This window comes from Mus caroli, chromosome 8 (genome assembly GCF_900094665.2).
Source record: "Mus caroli chromosome 8, CAROLI_EIJ_v1.1, whole genome shotgun sequence".
Taxonomy (NCBI): domain Eukaryota; kingdom Metazoa; phylum Chordata; class Mammalia; order Rodentia; family Muridae; genus Mus; species Mus caroli.
Genome location: NC_034577.1, coordinates 18,029,186 through 18,040,503, shown reverse-complemented (window position 1 = coordinate 18,040,503; position 11,318 = coordinate 18,029,186).

Sequence of the window (11,318 nt, the reverse complement as noted above, 5' to 3'; positions counted from 1 at the left end):
AGAGAGAGAGAGAGAGAGAGAGAGAGAGAGAGAGAGAGAGAGAGAGAGAAAGGCAGAGTCTTGGCTGGAGCAAAAGATCCTGGGGCCATGGCTAAGAAATTTCTGGAGCCCACAAATGATGGAGGCAAAGAAAGGATGCAGCCAGCTGACTAAGTGTCTAGGAAGCACAATGAGGGGCCCGGAACAATATGTTCTGTGTGCAGGACAGAGAACAGATTCTATCACTCAGGCTGGATGAGAAAGTTGTGGGCTCCAGAAAGCATATGGAGGGAAAAAGGATAGGGACTACGGAGCAGACACAAGCTTTCAGACCACTTCAGAGGACACAGCCAGCCTTATGACACCAAGGTCAGCAGCCACAGCCTCTGTGCACAGCTTGGGAAGGCTGCTTTTGTGGACAGGGACCAAGGAGGCCTGGGAGGCCTTGTGTGACTTCACATAGGCAGGCGAAATGCCCATCGTCACCCTGAGAAGTTTGCTCCAAACCATTTCCACGTAGCACAAGAAAATAGGAACTATTGCTAAAACACACGGGGCCTGAGGAGACCCTTGTAGATTTTTTTTTTTTTAATTTTCATTTTGCATCACAGGCTCAAAATAAGTANGAACTACGGTTGAATGAAGCGGGCTGTTACCCTGGTTTAAGTTTTGTTCAGACCCGTAGCACATGTTAGGAGTAATCCACATGAGAACACAGAACTGGAAACATTACTACTTTGGATTTTTAAAACCACCCACAGAATCAGTTCCAGGTTTTGCAGGGGAAGGACAGGGTCAGGACAGTAATAATTCAGATCAAATGCAGCCTTGACCGGTGCAGGGAGAGTAATCTCCTCCCTTACAATGTCATCCATTTAAGATGGCCTCCAAGGTCAGACGAGAATCAAAGCCACATTTCAGCCTCCTGTTGAACTCTCTCTCTCCCCTTCCTCAGCTGAGATGAAGTACTAGGGGGCCCTAGGAAGCTTGCTCAGAGACACAGGGCCTGTGGGTAGGGGAATGGGGATAAGAAAAACATATGCCTTTCTCAGAGAGGTTGTCTCCCCAGACACTGACGACGCAGACTCTCAACAAATCAACCAAGTTGAGATCTCCAGGTATTCTAGCATTCCTCAAAACTGCACAAACCCTTGTCCCAGACTATCCTGGGTTGNTATGCATTACTAGCTATGCCCTAGACTATCCTGGGTAGGTAGGGATTACCAACTCTTCCAGGAGTTAAAATGGACCTAAAGCAAAAACAAAACAAAACAAAAAAAAACAAAACAAAAAAAAAACAAAGAAAAAACAAACAAAAAAAAAACCAACAAAAATAAAATAAACCCTTTCAGTCAGTTCTCCTACAGCCACTACAAGCATTTTATAAGTAAAATCAGATTTAATTTTTTAAATTGGCTGTAGTAAAATGTTTCTTCCAAAAGGACAGTCTCTCACTGTTTTTAAGAACCATGAATGAGGTAAGAAGCAAGCCTACATAGGGATCTGGGTCATGAAGGCCAGCGGGGGTAGGGGAGGGGGTGGAGGGGTTGGAGAGTGGGAGGGGTGTTAATGGGCCAAATGAATGTGAACTTGAAACCCTTCTTAGAGCTTATAAACAGTATAAATTTATTTCATGAATCTTTGGCACAAAAGCCAGCCATTTCTTTGTTTTCCTAATGAGTTTAAGCCTGGCTCAGCCCCCTATGTCAGTTTCTGCTCTTCAGGGTCGTAAAAAAGCATTCTGGAATTTACACAATGAGAAATTTTAGAGGAGGGCCTCCTGTCTTCAGCTCCTCATGGTCAGCTTAAGGATGCTCAGTTCGAAGGCTCTGCTGCCTCAGGCATCCTCTAAGCCAAAGAGGAANGAAGTGTTTCCTATCTACCCNACAGCCTGTCCACACTCCTTCTACAGTCTCGCTACCATCCCAAGGGACAGATCACAGGCAGGTCCAACTCCCAAGGAACCAGGCTCCATGCATTCCTTCATATTTTGAGGCTTCTATTTGCAACAATAAAAAGCTCTCTGCTTTAGAGTATTGAGTTCTTCTCTTGTTTCTTCTTAAGGGAAGCCTGGCTCTCCTGTGTAGAGCCNCCCTACGTTTGAAAGGAGATGGTGGATACTGTTCATAATCTGGAGAAGCTTAGAAAACAGAGAAAACAAATTCTCTATTCAGGCTGGTTATGTGGAAGAATCCTCTCCTCGTTACCGAGCGGGTAATTTCTCTGACTCCCTACGAAATGACGGGATCCATGTTACATTCTCCCTCAACTTGTGTGACTTTGCTGTGGCACTGTTCNCCTGAAGGAGATTCCATTGGCTAATTCACACAAAAGTGCAGCATGCTGCTGTGTCAGGAATTCTGCATGCCCCTGGGCTTTGGGTTACCATAGAAGCACTGTCCTCTAAAACACAAGGGAGAACACAGGCAACAGTAACTATTTTCCAGCAAGAGNGAAGATGTCTCCAGCTGCTGAAGGATGTGGTCCAACTGTGCTGGTCCCTAAGGTAGGTAGGATAAGCCAGGCCAAAGGTGAAACTTCCTNCTCTAGACATGCATTTACCTAGAATTCCTCTTCTCCAGCTAGGGAACCCTGCTTGGTTTACTGGGAAGAACGCTACATTCAAAGACAGAAGAGTTGGCTAGTAGCTTCAACAACTAGGGACAGTGACTTATGCTGTCTGGTTCTCAGCACCCTTAGCACCTCAATGTCCAATCCTGCTTTGGTACACAGAGGCCCACATTGAATGAAGAGGGTGAAGTGGACAGGAAAANGCTAGAACTGCTCACACCCGACTGAGGAGAGGAGGCATCTCTCTGTTCATAGGCCTGTCCTTTCTAAGTCAGATCTTGCTGCTGTAGAAAGCCATCTTGCCAACAGAGACCCTTCCCAGCTGGCTATTGTTCTCCTTGNTTGCTGAACTAGATATAGCTTGTTTTAGCTGGACACAGAGGAGGCAGGAAGACTCCACCATCTCTCCAGAGTCCTGGCCTCAGGTTTCAGACACTGTACANTGTTCTCTACTGGGTTAAGGTCTTACCATATATATCCCTGTACTCACCNCTCTGGAACCACCCAGAGGTGGCACCTACACCCAAGGTGGCCTTCATAAGGCCTTCATTTATCCNTGGCCATTCATACGATCAATTCTGGGAAGAAGAGAAATGGACAAGGGGAATAAAAAATTCTGGAGTTGGAAGGAGAGGGGGAAGGCAGTAACCCTAGGCCCCTGGCAAAGCAGACTTGGCCTCTAAAAATAGTTCTGTGATGTAATCCTCAGAACAAAGGATTCTTTGGCTCCAGGAGTCAAAACTCTCAGCTTGGAATTCAAGGAAAAGCTTTGTTACAAATTTTTTACATGACAGAATCCATTAATATCTCCAACTAATTACGCCCATTTTGTAATCTGTGTGTCAAAAATTCCAGCCAGGTCAGTTAAGGGGAGAGGCTTGGATTTATCAGGGGACTCCCAAGTTCCTGTAAACGAAGCCACATTTGGCATTTTATCCAGCTCCAGAGCCTTGTCTCTGAGATTTGCTCTAAGTTTCTGCTCCATAGAGTGACCCCGTTGGATTCTCCAGGTTGGTCCTTTTATGGTGTGGTTGGAGAACCAGNACAGGAAACAGAGAGAAATGTTGCTTTATCAAGCNTTAAAATGAGAGCTAATCTCAGACAACAAGAGAATGGGGAAGTTTGCTTGTAAAGGGATTCAAGGGATGTGTCAAAATACCCCTGCTGCTGACTTGTAAACCTTCATCAAATTCTTCTCTTTGCCTTTTATTTGTAAAGCTCAGATGCTATGCNGACAGTCAGGCTGANGTCTTTTCTGCCACAGGAGACCAAAGATCATCACGGACATAAATTATGGAAACTAACACTTCAGAAAATGGTGGCCCAGACCTCTAACCAGACAGAAGACTGCCAAGAAAAAACAAAGCAGTTTCATATTTGTATTCATAAGCTCCTTCCAAATTCAAACCTCTCATTGAGATAGACACCCAGGATGGGTGCGGTGGCTAGGAATTACTGAGCACCTGTCCCCCTGATAACCAAATGGAATATTCAGCATGGGGAAGGCAGATGGCACTACCACTTAGGTGTATTCCCAGATTGGAGAGGAGCAGACCTTTCCATCCTGCACACGGATCCATTGGGAGATTATACATAACAGGAGAAGAATCAAGGCTCAAGTTGGTCAAGAACTTAAACTTAACTAATATGGTTGGAAATCCTTTCAGAACTTATTTTCTGATGCTTTTGATCCGATTAATTTAAATTACTGTTGCTGTCGTTTGCTGAGACAAAGTCTTGCTCTGTAGCACAGGCTAGGCTAGAAACTATGTAGTTCAGTGCAGCCTCAAACTCATAGCATGCTTCCTGCCCCAACTTCTTAAGGGCTGGGATTGCAGGCATGAACTGCTGTGCCCAGCTAGTTAATCAGTTTCTAATGCATTGATTTACTTATTCATCGGTGGGCTTTAAGGCTAGAAGCTCAGGATTCAGTGAGCTGCATTGTTCTGGTAGACTTGGCAAGATCAGGAAAATGTGTGTGTGTGTACATACACATACATGTATGTATATACATGCATGCACACACATATATGAAACAACAATTAAAGAAAAAAGGGCCTTGAATTTGAAAGAGAATCAAAGGGGTATATGGAATGTTTGAAGGAAGGAAAGAGGAGAGGGAAATGATGTAATTATATTCTAATCTCAAAGAATATTTAATAAAAAAAATTAAGTCAGGTTCTGGAAGGCTCTCTGGAGTGGTCCACCACAGGAGACATGTGTGACGATAGAGTAGCAATGAGAAGGGGTTCTCTCTGCACAGGGAGTCCGATGACACCCTGATCTTGGACTTCTCAGCCTCCTAATCAGAGTTAGAAAGAGATACATGTCTCTGTCAGTCACTTGCTGCAAGTATTTACTCTCTGGAGCCTCAGTGACCCAAGAAGGAAGGTGGCAATAATGATGTCAAGTTGAATGGCTGCCAGGAACCACCATGTTGGCTCACAGTAGCTCATCTTGGTTGAATGGTTGCCAGGACCTGCCATGTTGGCTCACAGTAGCTCATCTAGGACCCACCATGTTGGCTCGCAGTAGCGCATCTTGTTTTCATTCTCCTTTTCGGTTTTTGTTTTGCTTTGTTTGGAGACTTGGCATCTGAACACAGGGACCGGGGCAGAGTTCTCNATAATGTCATCCTTACGTCTTTTGTTCTGAAGAAATCACATCTTGGACTTTAAAGTTCCTTTGGGCTGAAACCATCATGATCCTCCCTGAATTGTTTGGAAATCCAGGAAAATGATAAGGGCACAAAGCTGCTGTTACCAGCTCAGGGCAGAGTCCAAGAATGACCAGCAGGTGCTCTCTGGAGCTTTGTAGCCTTGATTCTCCAAGTTGTCTGAATTGTGGGCTCTGCTGTGGTCTTGGGCGCATGTGCTCTTGAGCAATGGCCATAGAGAGATGTCTCCCNTGGGTGATGACAGTTTCCTGGGGCTAAAGCTGTGTCCTGGCACCTTGCATCCAAACTTTGGATCTAGAATGAGAGCCACTTGGAGAAGCGGTCTTACAGCGACACACATCTGAAGTGTGTGCTGCTGACAAGCAGCAAGGCTTATTGAAAGGCCTGGCAACTAAAGCCCATTAGAACATTTGTCCCCAAGCGGTTTCAACCAAGCTTAAGAGCAGCTGCTTCTTAGGTGGCCCTGCTGGCACATGTTCTGAAGCTATGGCCAAGGAGTTGGCCATATGCCACTGTACCAAGTAGCCCTGCCATTGTTATCAGGCATTGTCCCTTCACGTAGCACAGTCTTTCCTGGACCCTTCTCCTTTTATATTCCCTTCGGGTCTCAGGTCTGAGCCCGGATGGTGAGTACCTTAAAGAAAGCACACTGTGAGGACCATTAGTGGGTAAAGAAATAGTCAAAGAACGGATCACAAGCCCAGGTACCAGCCATGGTGCCATCTACTCTCCCATCTCCTGTCCTTGAGCCTTAAAAGCCTTTCCCTTTAATAAACCTGTCTCCTTTCCCCTACCAAAGGCAGGNGGGCAGACTTTACATGCCTTTCTTCTTCCCTTCTGTTCCTCTCTTCTTCCTTGTTGACTCTCTGATCTCCCAGTAGGGGGCGTGCGGGGGCCACAAGGCTGTCCACTTTCATTATGCTCAGGAATTATCCTCAAGGCAACAATTTCACCCGCACCGATGTAATTATGAAGTATCACCCGAACACACTAGGTATTATTAAATGTGCCATTTCTGGATCCTGGCCAAGGGCTTTGGCAGAAAGAGGACTTACAGGGAGAAAAATTAAGAACATACTCCCCATCACCCCCCACCCTAGCCCAGCCCTGCGCGGCTGTGGAATAGACACACGGAGAGATTTCTGGAAGGGGAAAGCTGTGGGGCGCATGGCAGAGTTGAGGTCCTGCATGGGCGGGAGGTAGAGGGGGACTTTGAAAATTAGCAGCTGAAACAATCTTAGGTGGAGTGAAGGACCATGTGGAAGTGATTAAGTACAGTAGGGGTTATTACCCGGCACCTTCATGTTGGCTACTTAGAGACAGGATTTGGATAAACAGAACTGTTTCTGATAGCTAAACGAAAGATGGTGGGGACTCTTTTCNTCAGGGGAACATTTATCCTTGGAAAAGAACTGGGGTTGATGGCATGACACATTCCTTTGCAGAGCAAACCCCATGGGAAAGGAGTGCAGAAACATCATCTATAAGGCTGTAATTATCTACGCCTAGGCTAAGGGAAGCCACTGGCTGCTTCTTCCAGGTCCTTTGTGCATCACTAAAGACACAGCTGCCTAGTTTTGTTAAATTGTAGCCATCACTTTATTTGTTCTTTTGTAAACTTACTTGCCAGTGTATTTGAGTTACTTTCTTTTCCTGGGGCTGTGTTAAATGCCCTGACAAAAGGAACTTAAAGGACAGGGGCTTTGCTCTAAGTCAAGGTTGGAGACNACAGTTCATCACCTTGGGTAACTAAAGATAGCAGGAGCTTGAAGCAATCAGGTCTCCTTGCCTACATAATCAGGAACAGAGAGTAGTGAAAGCTTGCTACCACTAATCCCCCAGATGTGAGCCGAAAGACCATCAACCCAAATTATCAGGGCCAAATGAATTAAAGTAAGCTTTTTTATTTATATACATGGATTGTCTCTCCCTACAGGTAGGTTTCAAGAGATCAGCTTTGGACAAGGTAAAATAAGGGCTTTTATAATTAGGAGTAGAGGGGTTCCAGATGTGGGGTTTGGCTGTTACAGAGGAGCCTAACAAGGTGGTCAGAATGGTCTCCTGAAACAAAGACATGATTGCAGGGCGGTTATAACAAGGTGCTCATAACAATGTGACCATAACAATATGGTCGTAACAACTTTTGAAACAAAGGTTGGGTTGCAAGATGGTTATCTGGAACAAAGACATAGTTGCCATCTTGTGGAANAAGCAGGACAAAACCATTTGTAGCTAAAGTTTCAGAAGAGACATTGCCCAATCCTTGAAAAAGAGATTTAGAGATGGCTTAGTAGTTATGAGCACTGACTTGCTCTTCTAGAGGTCCTGAGTTCAATTCCCAGCAACCACATGGTGGTTCACAGCCATCTGTAATGAGGTCTGATGGTCTTATGCCCTTTTTGGTGTGTCTGAAGGCAGCTACATTGTACTCGTATGCATAAAATAAATAATTTTAAAAAGAGAAAGAGATTAAATCATAAACAGGAATGAACCTAGTTTGTCTTTACTATAAGTTGGCTTTCAAGCCAAANTTGGAGACAGGCTGGCTCATCAGCTACTGCTAAGTTCCTTTTCTTCATTTATAGAGTCCTTATTTAAGGAATGGTGTGACTCACAATGGACATCTCTTGCCAACTCAATTAATGCGTTCGAAGATAACCCACCATAGGCATGCCCAGAGGTCCATCTTCCATGTGATTCTAGATCCTGACAATAGTCAACACTAACCATCACAAGTCTATCCCTCGTCATCACAACATGGAAACACTTCATATTTACTCCTTGTACTCCTCTCTGTAAGCTCATGGCCACCTTATAGTGTAGATGCATTCAGTTTATGCATAGTAATACATTCTAGCACTTTAAACTCTAGCACTTTAAAAGCCCAAAGTCTCTGAAATATAAGCTCCTATAAAACCAAGAGAAGTTAACACGCTTCCAATAAATATATAGTGGCAAGAGTAAATATTCCTATTCCAAAAAGGAAGACTTGTGGTGTTGCAAGAGACAAGCGCAACAAAAAAGTAAACTAAAACCCAGCCAGGCAAACACCAAATCCTGCCGATTCATGTCCAGCAACTGGAACTTCTAGTGTAATCAACTGGGCTCCTAAAGACTGGGGTTCACATGGAGTCCCTTCTGGGTTGGCTCTAATCCATGCTCAAACCTTCTTCAGTGTATGTACTATGGTCCTGGCATCTCCAGTACTTTAGGTCTCTCCTGCAAGCTTGGCATTGTCTTCTTAGCTTCACAAAACTGACAAATCCTATCACTCATTGCCTTGTCTTAGCACAACTTTGAAACTGTGGAGGAAGATTCTATGATCCCCAGGCCTAGAAAGATAGCACAACAGGTAAAGATGCTTGACATCAAGCCTGATAATCCAAGACCAGTCCTGAAGGTCTACATGGTAGAAGAATCAACTCCTACAACTTGTCTTCTGATCTCCATACCTAATGCACACACACACAATGATAAAATAGAGCCCTCAATTATCCATCATCCCTATCTCTCAAACCAAAACCACGTGGACAATGCTGATAGGTTCCAGTTCCAGAACAGGATGGAGCCTCTCTCAAGTGTTCAACACAGAAGCAGAATAAAGCTAGTTCTGTGACTCCATCATCACAGGAATATCTCNGTTCCCAATGGTGTCCTTATTCCTCTTTAAATGCCTCACTGTAAGCATTTCTCCTGGCATTTTTGTATTCTACAATCCTATGAGAATGGCCTGTTAATATGTGCTTACACCATTCAATGGCTTTTCTAAACCAAACTTCCAAACTTGTCTACATCCCTCCTCTAAGCAGTCCCAAAAGCCTTTGGACTACATAGTCACATTTACCACAGCCACAGGCACCCTTCTCAGTACCAATTTCTGTCTTAGTTTCTTTTCCTGCTGCTGTGATTAAAACATCCTCCAAAAGTAATTTAAGAGAGAAAGGCTTATTTTGTCTACAGTATAATATATAAGTCCAACATGGTAGGCAAGTCAAGGCAAGTGAAGCTTGATACAGCTGGTCATATTGCATCCAGTCAAGAGACAGAGAGCAACACATGGATGTCACTACCACTCTGATGCCTTTCTCTACCTATGTGGTCCAGATTCCCAGCTAGGGAAGGGTACCATTCACAGCGAGCAGGTTTTCCCACCTCAAATATCACAACCAAGTACTCTCCTACAGGCACGCCCAGAGGCCCATCATCCAGGTAAGCTTGGATGTTGTCAAGTTGANAATTGATGCTAACCATTATGATATTCAAGTCACGTTTACTGGGTAACTATGTGACTGTGTATTATGGAACATTTAAAAAACAGTAAGGAGAGCCGAGAAAAACTGAAGCAAAAGAAAAAAATCTACAGTGGTAAGTTAAATTCACAATACAAGCTGTAAACAATGAAGGTAGAGTTCAAATGAGGCCTTTAGGAAGAAAGGGGAGGAGCTCTTTTCCCAGTAACATGACTTAGCTGGACTAGTGTGAGTGGTAGGGAGCAGGTGAGCCATTTACATGCATTTTTCACATCCCACTCTATTGCCTTCCTCTTACAAAAGGAGAACCCTATCATCCAAGATGGGACTGATCCCATGAGCCCAGTGCTGATGATAACTGCCAGGAAGGAAGGCCAAAAACCCAGTTTTCTTCACTGAGGTCAGAAAACAAGTGAAGACATGAAGAAATGTGTTGCTCTTGCAGGGAACCTGGCTTTGGGTCCCAGCATTCACATGGTGGCTCACAACTATTCATAACTCCAGTGCCAGAGATTCCTGTCCTCTGAAGGCACCAAGAATATATACATGCTACACATACTCACATGCAGCCCAAAGCACTCTTATACATAAAACAAGATAAATGAGTGCAAAGCACAAACAAAAATAAGTACAGAACAGGCCACTGTGCACCCTGTCCTTAGGGGTGCTGCCAACAGCCTAGAACAAGATTCATTTAAGCTCTGGCATGCTCCAGGCTCATTACTCCCTGAGATGGGAGAAGTTCTGAGCTTCCTTCCCCAGAATTCTCCCCATCAATGCTGTTGGAGTTGAATGATCGACACCTGCCTCTTGCCTGTGCTTCATCGTCTGCAGANGACAGTGGTCAAGGGAACCCATCCTACTTCATCTTCAGCTTCTGGCAGCAGGTGAACTCATAAGCCCACCCTCACATTAGCTTATATACAAGGCAGCTTCAACAAAGAAGCCACAGACTCATGGATACAGGGGGGAAAGGAACATGTGGTGGTGTGTTCCCTACACTAGCCAATCACTGTCCTGTCTCACGTGGTGGCAGAAGATGCCATTGCCCTGGTATTTGGGCAATCTATGATGGTTATTATGGTTATATATAAATGTCAATTATCAATTTTATAGAATCAAGAACAGTGATTATTAACCTTCCTAATCCTGTGANCCTNTAATACAGTTCCTCATGTTTGGATGACCCCCTAACCATAAACTTATTTTTGCTGCTACCTTATAACTATACTTTGGTACTATTATGAGTCATAATATAGTTATCTGTTTTCTGATGGTCTTAGGTGACCCCAGTGAAAGGGAATACCTGATTTACAATCCCTATGAAAGGGTTGTTCCACCCACAGAGAGGACATGATCCACAGGTTGAGAACCACAGATCAAGGATCACTGAGGAGTCATGTCTCCAGATACCTGCAAGGAATGATCTAGATTGAGGTTAACCTCTGAGAATGTCTAAGATCAAGCAGCTTCATTGTGCTAACTTATGTAGGAAGACTCACCTTAATTGTGGGTAGGGTCATTCCCTGCATGGGATCCTATATGTTGTAAGCAGAGGAAGGGAGCTGAGCAGCAGCAAGAATCCTCTCTATCTCTGCTCTCCAATTAAGTGCAAAATACTCAGTCGCTTCTAGCTCCTACTACCTTTGCTTCCTTACCATAATGGACTGTATACTTGAACCATAAGCCACAATAAACCCTTTCTTTCTGAAGTTACCATTATCAGAATATTTTATCATAGCAACAGTACAAGAAACTAAAGCACCACCCAGGTAGATATAGTCAGCTTCCCCTTCCTAAACTTTTTTTCTGTACCAAGATACTAAGAATGGTGTCAGATC